General features: G+C 33.9%; 1 protein-coding gene across 2 annotated transcripts in view; it reads right to left on the bottom strand.

Annotated features, from left to right (window-relative positions):
- Nucleotides 1-12112, bottom strand: part of KLHL4 (kelch like family member 4) — a 144680-nt gene that overhangs the window by 75333 nt on the left and 57235 nt on the right. The gene's annotated exons all lie outside the window — the stretch shown is intronic.

The following is a 12112-nucleotide window of genomic DNA, read 5'->3' on the forward strand; positions in this document are numbered from 1 at the left end:
AATGATTACCACAGTGAGGTTAGTTAACATATCCACAATCTCACATAGTTACCATTTTGGGTATGTATGCCAAGCACATTTAAGTTCTACTTTCTTAGCAGTTTTCAAGTATACGATATTGTTAACTATAGTCAAAATGCTTTACATTAGATCCCCAGAAATTATTCATCTTCTAACAGGAAGTTTGTACCCTTTGACTACTTAGGAAGATATGACAACTGTTAAATTTCCCATTATTAAAGCTATCTACATGTCTTTTAAGCATCACACAAAGGTAGAATTTAAATACTACCACATAGAAGCTTACAATCAGTGGAAGCTTAAATAAATTGATGGTTTGGATGAACACGCTTAAATACTTTGTTACCTTTTTGTTTCCAGACATTTTCCAACCAGGAGTTAGGATTACTTTTAGGTTCCTTCAGCTCATTTTTGTTTGTTTGTTTATTTTTAATTTTTTAAGACAATTGTTTAACATTACTCTCATTTTCTGTTTAATTTAAATAAATGATTCATCTCCAAATTTTCTTTTAAAGACTCTTTGGGACATTCAGTCACAATATTGTTTGGACAATCAGGATAGCATGGTATGAATATCCTTAAATGCAAGATACAGATTATGTATTATAGAATTGCACACTTGAAACATATAATATTAACCAATGTTATCCCAATAAACTTAATTTAAAAATATTCTGCTACAAAATATGCTTGTTTATTTGTATTGGAAAGGAACGATACCTTGACACCACAGACTTGAAAGCATTCAGGTTTCATTTGACTCACTTACCCTAATCTTTCCATTACTCAAGTATCATTTAATTTTCATTGAGTCAATGAAACATTCAACAACTAATTGTCTTATCTTTCCTCACATATACTCTGCCATGTATTGGAGAGGGGCATATCCTAAAAAAGGGGTATATTTTAAGAAGTTCTAACTAGGAAATAATCTTATTCTGTGAATTTTTTTCAGCCCTCTTTGATTAAGGAAAATAGTGTCTTAAATTACTAGCTAGTTTAGGGTATGTTACCTGTGCATTATAAATTTATTAGAAGTCTGCAATATTTTTTATGATTAAAATGAAGATTTTTAACACTTAAAAATCTTATCAGTATGAACCACGCATAATTTTGTTAGATTTCAAAAGACTGAGGGAACTCTGTTTTATGTCTCATGAAGAAATAAGAGATTAGTACTCAAAGAGATATGGATAGATCAAATATTATAGCATCCAAAATACAACAGACATATTAATCTATGTCATAAAAATATTATAATATACTCTTAATCATTATCTAATCAGACTGTAATAAAACAAATCGAACAAACAAACTAGTCTTTTCAAACTTAACCTGATCTTAATAAATTCCTAGGGCTCATAAATTAGTTTTATTGTCTCCATTTTAGATATTTCACTGTTAGATTAGATGTTACAATGGAAGCCACTACATTAGAGAATGTTCTTCCCTATTCTTCATTGTATGGTAACAATAGATTGTGACATATGAGGCAGCATGGTGGGATAAAAATAATATCAAATGCCTGGATTTACTTCCTGTCCTTGTACTTACAAGCTGAGTGATATTAGGCAAGTCACGTTACCTTTCTAAGTATTAATTTTCTCCTACAAAATAGGAATGAAAATAATGCTAATACCAATAATATCAGCAACAATGCTTATATCACAGGGTTCCTCAGATGATTACATGAGATAATGTACATGAAAATTTTTTGTAAAAATGTTAAGTCTTATGTTTAGGCCTTACTACGAAGATGTAGTTATTTCCATATATATCTTTAATTTTTTATTGAACTTTTAATTATTTAATTGACTTTGCTAGAGCAATTATAACACTACATAAAATTTGAGAACTATAGACAATTCCTTATTTTTGGTTGTCACAATTAGGGAAGGGTGTTCGGTCATCAAGTGGGGAGAGGCTAGAGATGCTGGTAAACATCCTACAATGCACAGGACAGCCCACTACAATAAAGAATTAATCAGCCAAAATATCAATGGCATCAAGTTAGAGTAATTCTTGTTTATATTGTAATTCCACCATTAGGTTTTCTTTCTTTTTTTTTTCTTTTTCTTTTTTTGTCTTTATTGAAATAGACAATTAGTTGCTTGTATTTATGTTGTACAATTCAATGAGTATTTTCCTTTAATTATAGTTGGCATATAACAATATACCAGTTTCAGTTGCATAGCATAGTGATCAGAGATCCACATAATTTGCAAAGTGATTACCCCACTAAATCTAGTAAGTGTCTTCTCCCTTACGTATTTATTGCAACATTATTAACAATCTTCCCCATGCTACACTCTACATCTCCATGTCTGTTTTTAATACCTTTGCTTTTTTTTGTTCCCCCAACCCCTCTCTTCTAGTATCCCTCTAAATATGTTCTGTATCAATAAATTTATTTCTGCTTTTCTTGTTGTTGTTGTTGATTTTGTTCTTTAGTTACACATGCAGATGAAATCATGAGATATTTGTATTTCTCGATCCAACCCATTTCATTCAGCGCAATACCCTCTAGGACCATCAAGGCAATATTTTTTTTCCATCCTCTTCTTTTTAGTCTATGTGTGTCTTTTAATCTGAAGTGAGTCTCTTGTAGGCAGCATGGGTAAGGGGCTTGTTTTCTTATCCATTCAGCCGCTCTACCTTTTGGTTGGAGCATTTCTTTCTTTTCCATTCGTGGTACTTGTTGATAAGAATGTCGTTATGACCATTCTTTATTCATGTTTTCGATACATGTTTTTTTCTTCTTAAATAGCAAAGGTCCTCCAACATTTCCTGTAATACTGGCTTGGTGATGATAAATTCCTTTAGCTTATTTTTGTCTGGAAAGCTCTGTATCTGTCTTTCAACTCTAAATGATAGCTTTTCTAGTTAAAATATTCTTGGTTGTAGATACTGAGTTTTCATCATGTCGATTATTGTGTGCCAAGCCCTTCTGTCCTGCTATTTTCTTTTTAGAAATAGTTTCTTGTGAGAAATCAGCTGCCAGTCTTATGGGTGCTCCCTTGCAGATAACTAACTGGTTTTCTCTTGCTGCTTTTAAGATTCTCTCTTTGTATTTAAACTTTGGCATTTTAATTATGATGTGTCTCAGTGTGGGCCTCTTTGGTTTCCTGGTTTTGGGGACTCTCTGAGCTTCCTAGGGTTTTATGTCCATTTCCTTGACTAGGTTAGGGAAGTTTTCCATCATTATTTCTTCAAATAGCTCTTCAACATATTATTTTCCTTTAGGTACTCCTATAACATGGATATTTTTACCTGTAATAGTGTCTCACAGGCTCTTTAAATTATTATTATTATAGACTTGGCTTCTTTGTTCTTGCCATTCTGATTGAATGTCTTTGGCTTTCTCATCCTCTACATAGGTCATTTGATCTTCTTTATTCACTTTGTTTATTCCATTTAATATACTTCTCACCTCAAATAATGTGTTCTTCATTTCTGACCGGTCCCCTTTTATAATTTCCAATTCCATTTTTATGTTTTTTTTTTTTTATCTCTTTGTTGAAGTTCTCACTGAATTCATCTACACTTCCCATAAGTTCATTGAGCATCTTTATAAGCAGTGTTTTGAACTCTGCATCTGTTACATTGCTTGACTCCATTAATTCTGAGTCTCCGTTTCATTCTCTGATATGGTTTCTGCTTCTCTGTCTTCCCATTTTGCCTGTCTTTCTGTGTCTGTTTCTATGTACTAAGCAAAGCCCTTAAATCTCCTGGTCTTATTAGTGTGGCTTTGTGTGGTAGGTGTCCAGTGGCACAGACCTGAGAGGAATTCTTCTGCAGGCCAAATTTAGCACCAGCCTGTGACCTTTCGGAGCCACCTGTTAAGATTCAGCAAACAATCCACAGATGCTGTGCTTATGGTTGCCTCAAAAGGCCACACCAGAAACCGAGGCCAGATGCCACCAGTGCGACACCAGGTACTGCTCAGCAAAGGGCACCTGACTACAGAGGACACCTGAATATAGTTTGAGTGGGGCCGCCAGGTGCGAAAGGCGAAGTTTCAGGAAATCCTCTGGGCAGATCTACCTCTGTTATCTGGTTTGATGATGCCTTGGCTATGGTGGCACTGAATTCTTACACTAGGAGAGAGTATGGCTCAACAGAGAAACAGTGGATAACACTGCAACTTCTGTTTGGAAAAGATCCTTGCTCTGGTCCTCACTTCAACAACTCAGTGTCCCCTTACAAGTCTGTGGTGCCTCCCCGAACAGCCTACCTAGAGCTGGTGCTCAGAACGAGTGAGTCAATTGGCAGGAAAGTCCGTTCACAGATGCCCTTTAAGAGGCATCTATAGCTGCCAGCACTGATGCCGCAGCCTCTTTCCAACTCAGCCACATGGGACCAGGCAGCCTAGGATTCTCGCTCCATCCTACCTTATGCCATTGCAGGGTGATTTATTAGATTTATTCCTAATAGGATGGCCTGTTCATCTAGATGTCAGGTGATTTTTCCTTGCTGTTTGCTCCTTATTTCTGTCAAAACTTTGATTTGGTCACCAGAGAGATGAACAGAGCCTCTATCATAGATGCCGTTTTCTTCCTCCATCATGTTTTTTTCTTTAAATTTATTTTTTATGGTGACACTGGTTAAGGAAATCTAGGAAACTTCAGGTGTACAATTTAACAGTAAGGCATATGTATGTGTGTGTGTATGTATGTATATATGTATGTATGTATGTGTGTGTGCATATGCATATACATATATATACACACATATATATACATATATACATGTATATATATCTATATATATACATATATACATATATATGTATATATATACATATATGTGTATATATATCTCTATCTATATATTTATTTATTTATTTATTTATTTATTTATTTATTTATTTATTTTTATTTTTTGCATAATGTGTTTACCTCCCACAGTTAGATTTCTTTCCGGCACCACATATTTGATTCCTTTTACACCAAATAACTCCTTCCTCCCCAATCTCACTGGTAACCACTAGTTTATTGTCCATGTTTATGAGTCTCTGCTTGTTTGTCCTGTTTTTAGGTTTATATCCCACATATAAGTGATATCATGCGGTTTATCAACTTTGAATGTCTGACTTATTTAGCTTAGCATGACTATCTCAAGGTCCATCCAAGTTGTCGCAAATGGCAGTATTCCATCTCTTCTTATGGCTGAGCAATATTACATTATATATATGTATATATATATACATATATATAAAGAATTGGTTAGATTCTTTAACCAATTATCTATCGTGGGACACCGGATACTTCCATATCCTGGCCATCGTGAATAATGCAGCTATGAACATTGGTGTGCAAATATCTTTTTGGATACGGGTTTTCAAGTCTTTGGGATAAATAGCCACTAGAGGGATTGCTGAATCATATTAGATCAATTAGTTTTTTTGAGGAACCTCAATACTATTTTCCATAGGAACTGTACAAATTTACAGTCCCACCAGCAGTGTATGAGGGTTCCTTTTACTCGGCATCCTCTCCAACACATGATATTATTTTTCCTGTAGATTATAGCTATTCTACCAGTTGTGAGATGGTATCTCATTGTGATTTTGATTTGCATTTCCCTAATGCTCGTGATGCTAAGCATATTTTCATATGTTTGATGGCCGTTTGTATGTCTTCTTAGAAGTGTCTCTTCAGGTCTTCTGCTCATTTTTTATTAGATCATTTGTTTTCTTGTTATTATTGAGTTCTGAGTTCTTTGTATATTTTAGATATTAGGCCCTTATTAGTGGCGATGCTTGCAAATATCTTCTGCATCCAGATGATTGTCTCCTTACCTTGCTGACAGTTTCTTTTTCTGTGACAAAGCTCTTTAGTTTAATGTAGTCCCATTCATTTATTTTTTGCTGTGACTTCCCTTGCCTTTAAGTCCAAGGTCCTTGAGTTTACTTTCTATGTTTGCTTCTATGCAATTTATTGTTTCTGATCTTATATTCAGGTCCTTCATCCATTTTGAGTTAATTTTGGTGTGTGGTGATAGACAACTGTTTAGTTTCATTCTTTTGTAGGTAGCTTTCCAGTTTTCCCAGCAGCGTTTATTAAAGAGGCTTTCCTTTCTCCGCTATGTTTTTGGCTTTTTTGTTGAAAATTATTTGCCCACATAAACACTGGTGTATTTCTGCCTTCTTGATTCTGTTCCACTGTTCCGTGTGTCTGTTTTTCTGCCAATACCATGCCATTTTGATTATTGTCGCTTTGTCGTATAATTTGAAGTCTGGCAGAGTGATGCCTCCAGCCTTGTTCTTTTTTCTCAGGATGGCTTTGACAATTTGAGGTCTTTTGTGCTTCCATACAAATCTGATGATTTTTTTTCCTATTTCTTTAAATAACGCCCATGGAATTTTGATGGAGATTGCATTATATCTGTATGATGCTTTAGGTTATATGATCATTTTAACTATGTCGATTCTTCCAATCCAAAAACACGAAATATCTTTCCATTTCTTTATGTCTTCTTTGATTTATTTTAATAGGGTCTTACAGTTTTCATTATATAGGTCCTTCACATATTTTGTTAAATTTATTCCTAGGAATTTTATTTTTTGTTGCAATTGAAAAATAAATTATTTTTTCCACTTCTTTTTGACGTTTCATTATTAGAGTATAATAAACGCTATGGATTTTTGAACGTTGATTTTGTATCCAGAGACTTTACTGCATTTGCTTATTGTTTCCAGTAGTGTTCTTGTGGAGTCTTTAGGATTTTCTATATAGAGAATCATGTCATCCGCAAATAGTGACAGTTTGACTTCTTTGTTTCCTATTTGGATGCCGTTTATATCTTTCTCTTGCATGATTGCACTCGCTGGGACCTCCAATGTTATACTGAATAACAGTGGAGATAGCAGACAGCCTTGTCTTTTTGCTGATCTTAGAGGGAAGGTTTTTAGTTTATCACCATTAAGTATAATGTTGGCTGAGGGTTTGTCATATATGGCCTTTATTATGTTAAGGTACTTTCCTTCTATACCAATTTCGTTAAGTGTTTTCATCATAAATGTGTGCTGTATCTTGTCAAAGGCTTTTTCTGCATCTATTGATATGATCATAATGATTCATATTTTTAAATTTGTTTATGTGGTGTATCACATTAATCAATTTGCATATGTTGAACCAGTCCTATGCCCCTGTAATGAAGCCCACTTGATCGTGTTGTATAATTTTTTTTAATATGTTGCTATATTCGGTTTGCTAGTGTCTTATTTAGCATTTTTGCATCTGTGTTCATAAGAGTTATTGGTCTGTAATTTTCTTTTTTGTGTGTTATCTTTAACAGGTTTTGATATCTGAGTAATATTAGCCTCATAAAATGAATTGGGAAGTATTGCCTGCTCTTCGATTTTTGGAAGAGTTTGTAGAGAATACGTATTGAATCTTCTTTGAAAGTTTGGTAGAATTCCCTTGTGAAGTCATCTGGTCTTGGAATTTTACTTTTTCGGTAGGTTTTTGATGATAGTTTCAATTTCCATACTGCTGGTCAGTCTATTTAGATTTTCCAAATCTTCTTAATTGAGTCTAGGAAGACTGTATTTTTCTAAGAACTGGTTCATTTCTTCTAGGTTATTAAATTTGTTATTATATACTTTTTCATAGTATTCTTGCTTGATCCTTTGTATTTCTGTGATTTCAGTTATAATTTCCCCTCTTTCATCCATGATTTTGTTTATTTGTGTCCTTTCTCTTTTTTCTTTAGTGAGTCTAGCCAGAGGTTTGTCCATTTTATTAACCTTCTCAAAGAACCAGCTCCTCGATATATTTATTTTTCTATTGTTTTTATCTTTTCAATTTCATTTATTTCTGCTCTAATTTTCACGATCACTTTCCTTCTGCTGACTTTAGGTTTCGTTTGTTCTTATTTTTCTAGTTATTTATTTATTTATTTTTTTTAAGATGAAGCATTCGGTTGTTTATTTGTTCTCACTCGTGTTTCTTTCGATAGGCCTGTAATGATATGAACTTTCCTCTTATCACCACGTTTTCCATTTCCCAAAAGTTTTGCTATGTTGTACTATCATTATCATTCATTCTATGTATTTTTTGATCTCTCTTTTTATTTTTTCTCTTAGCTAGTCATTCTTCAGTAGCATGTTGTTTAATCTTCATGTATTTATGGTTTCTCCCACTTTCTTTTATAATTTATCTCCAGCTTAAAAACATTATGAGCATAGAATATGGTCGGTATGATTTCAACCCTCTTATATTTGTTGAGACTATCTCTGTGTCCCAGTATGTTGCCAAACCTTGAGAATGTCTTATGTGCAATAGAGAAGAATGTATAAGCAGCTCTTTTGGGATGAAAGGCTCTGTAAATGTTAATTATGTTCAGTTGGACTAATGTATCATTTAAGGATGTTATTTCTTTATTGATTTTCTGTTTGGATGATCTGTCCATATCCAATGGTGGTTTGTTTAGTTCCCCTAATATGATAGTGTTTTTTGTCTGTTCCTCCCTTTAGTTTTTTAGTAATCGTTTATACATTTTGTGGCTCCCTGATTGGCAGTCTAGATATCAATGAGTGTTATGTCTTATTGGTGTATGATTCTCTTTATCCTTATGAAATGTCCCTCAGTATCTTTCTTTATGTTTTTTTTTTTTGAAGTCTATTTTGTCCGATATTAGTACTGCTACTCCAGCTTTTCTCTGAATGTCATTTGCTTGAAATATCATTTTCCACCCTTTCACTTTTGTCTGTATTTTTCTTTCGGTGTGAGATGTGTCTCCTGGAGGTTGGGTTTTGTTTTTTGATCCAATCTGCAACTCTGTGTTTTTTATTGGTGAGTTCAGTCCATTACATTTAGGGTGATTATTGAAATATGAGGTTTTTCTATAACTATTTATGTTTTGCTTTCTGGTAGCTCAGTGTTACTTTTGCTTCCTTTTCTTTGTGTGTCTTTTTTATTTGTTTGTTTGTTTATTTTGGGAGTTCTGTGCACTTTCCTTCTGTCCCTTCTTGTTTTATGTTATGTGCTTTATTTCCGAATGGAGATAATACACACACAGATGACATCTTCTGCGTGTGTATTATCTCCATTATCTTTTTAGAATTTGTATCTTTGAATCTCCCCTTTTTAGTCATTGTCATAGTAATTTTCCCTATGTATTCTGAACGTTCATTATCATCTTACTATAGCACATCTCTTCTAATTGTTTAAGCTTATAATGCCTTGTTTTTAGTAAGGTTTGTACTTCTCTGCTTCTTTCAGCCTGCTACTCGCCTTACTTATACTTATGTATTTTTTTTTTTGTCATTTTATTTTAGGTGAGTTGACTCCTTTCAGTATTTCCTATAGTGTAGGCCTCGTAGTAGAGAATTCCCTCAATTTGTGTATGTCTGGAAAAGTCATTATTTCTTCTTCATATCTAAAGGAGAAGTTTCCTGGCTACATTACTCATGGTTGATAGTTCTTTTTACTGAATACTTTGAATATTTGATTCCAATCTTTGCTTGTAAGGTTTACGCTGAAATGTCTGACAATAATCTAATGACTTTTCCTTTATAAGTTACTCTCTTGTTTCCCCTGGCTGCCCTGAGAATTTTTTCTTTGTCATTGATTTTTGATAATTGTAATACTATGTGCCTTTGAGAAGTCCTTTTTGGGTTGAAATAATTTGGGTTTCTGTTGAATTCTTGACTTCCAAGCTTCAGCTCATTTCTTAGATTTGGGAAATTTTCGTCAACTATTTGTCTGAAAATGCTTTCTAATCCCTGCTCTTTTTCCCCCTTTGAGAATGCCCATTATTTTTATGTTTCCTCTCCTGATGGTATCAGCTGGTTCTTGTATTTCTCTTTCATTATTTTTCATTCTTTGGTTTCTCTCTTCTTTCTTCTGATTTATTTCTAGATTTCTGTCTTCGATGTCACTGATCCTTTCATCCATTTGGTAGGGTCTATTTCCCAAGCTTGCTATTTCATTTTTCAGCTCTTGCAGTGTGTTCTTCATTTCCAGAAGTTCATTTTGTTCTTTTTGAAGGTTTTGGTCTCCTTGTTAAGATCTCATTCTGCTCATCTAGTTGTTTTTCAATTCCTGAAATTGTTGATATGAATTGTTTTGGTACTCATAGAGTTTTTTCAGAAGTAACACCCTGAATTCTCTGTTATTTAAGCTGCATATTTCTGAGTCTGTAGGCTTACTTTCTGGAGATTTTTCTTTTTTTCTGAGGTGCCTTGTCACCTTAGTTGCTCATGGTGTTCAATGCACTATTTTTTTCTTCCTGGGCATTAATAGAAGTGCATTCTGCTTTTGTTTCCTGAAAGAAGATTTATTATATAAAAGTCTCTTTTTAGCCTGTTGCAAAGAAGGCCTTTTTCTTTCGGTTTCCCGTAGGTGGCATCTAATCCTCTTGGATCCCCACATTATATAAAATGTTAACCTGGTCTTTTTCAAATTATTATTATAGATGTTTAATCATGCTCGCTACCCTCGGTCTCAGTCTCTGTCAGTGTTAGTGACAGTTTAGGTAGTGTTTGCTGAGATATCTTTGGGGCTCTACAATGTTAGGTCATGGCGGTTATGGGTGAGGGGCCCTCTGCTTTGGAGGATGAAGGCTGCAGCTCAACTTGGCATTTTGCAACCACTGCTGGTAAAATTAAACTGTTGTTTCTCTGCTGTCCCCGCTTCTCTGTCTTCCCCATTTCTCTGCTTTCTGCCCTCATGTCTGGACCTCCGCCAGCCACGAGGAGCTCACTGCTCTCCCAGGCAAGTTTGTTCAGGGAACCTGCCAGCCCTTTCTCCCCTCTCCCTCCTCCTGAAGGTGCTCCAGCTCTGAAAGGCAGCTTCTTTGTTTCTCCCAATTTACCTCTTGACTCCTGGGATTCTGACCTGTGTTAGCTCTTATGAGTAGATCCTATGCTCAAACGTGCTGGTGTGCAGTTTGGATGTTTTTTGTTGAGTTTAAATGTTCAGGTTATTGTTGTTTCAAGGGGAAAGATCTGGGAAAGTCTCTCACTCCACCATATTTATTATGTCAACCCCACCATTAAGTATTTAAGCCTTTATAAGCAGGAACTATATTTAATTATTTTTATAAAAATGCACTTGATACAATACTTTGCATAGAATTAATATGTAATTGCTGATTTAATAGTCAAGCTAAATTTCAGTGACTAAATATTACTATATATTATCTTTTATTTTTTAATTAAATTTATTAGGGTGACATTGGTTAATAAAATTATATAATTTCAAGTGTACAATTTCATAATACATCATATGTATATTGTATTGTGTTCCCCACTGAAAGTTTAATTTCCTTCCATCATCATATACTTACCTTCCCCATCCACCCTTCCCTTTTTTTTTTTTTCCCCCTTTTCCCATTGGTAATCACTAATCCTTATTCCATGCCCATGAGTCTCTGTTTGTTGTGTCTGTTTTATATTCCACATATGAGTGAAATCTTATGGTTCTCAACATTTTCTGTCTGACTTATTTTGCTTAATATGATTATCTTAAGATTCATTCATGTCATTGCAAATGGCAGTATTTCATCTCTTCTTATGTTTGAGTATATATATATATATATATATATATATATATATATATATATATATACATATCACATTTTCTTTATCCAATCATTTGTTAAAGGGCACTCATTTTGTGTAATATCTTTTTACTATTCCAAAATCTTATTCAGATACCACATTTTTTAACTTAGAGTGATTTATAATATTAGTGGTTTATAGTGGTTTATAGTTATTAAGTTGACTGAGATAACATTGGTTAATAACATTATATAAATTTCAGGTGTACAACTTTATAATATGACATCTGTATACCACATTTAGTCACTATGTATTCTTAGGATCCTCTTGGCTATGACGTTTTCTCAGATTTTTCTTATTTTTTATGATGGAAATGTTGAGGAGTATGGTCAGATATTTTATAGAATACTCCTAAATTGGAACTTGACTGATCTTTTCTCATAATTAGGCAAAGGTTATGAATTTTGGGGAGGAAGATCACAGAGGTAAAATGTTATTCTCATTACATTATAGTAAGGGTGCATTCTGACAATGTGACTAATCACTGTTGATATTAACATTGATTACCTGGTTGAGATAGAG

The sequence above is a fragment of the Pteropus medius genome, unplaced genomic scaffold, assembly GCF_902729225.1.
Source record: "Pteropus medius unplaced genomic scaffold, Ma_sr-lr_union100, whole genome shotgun sequence".
Classification (NCBI taxonomy): domain Eukaryota; kingdom Metazoa; phylum Chordata; class Mammalia; order Chiroptera; family Pteropodidae; genus Pteropus; species Pteropus medius.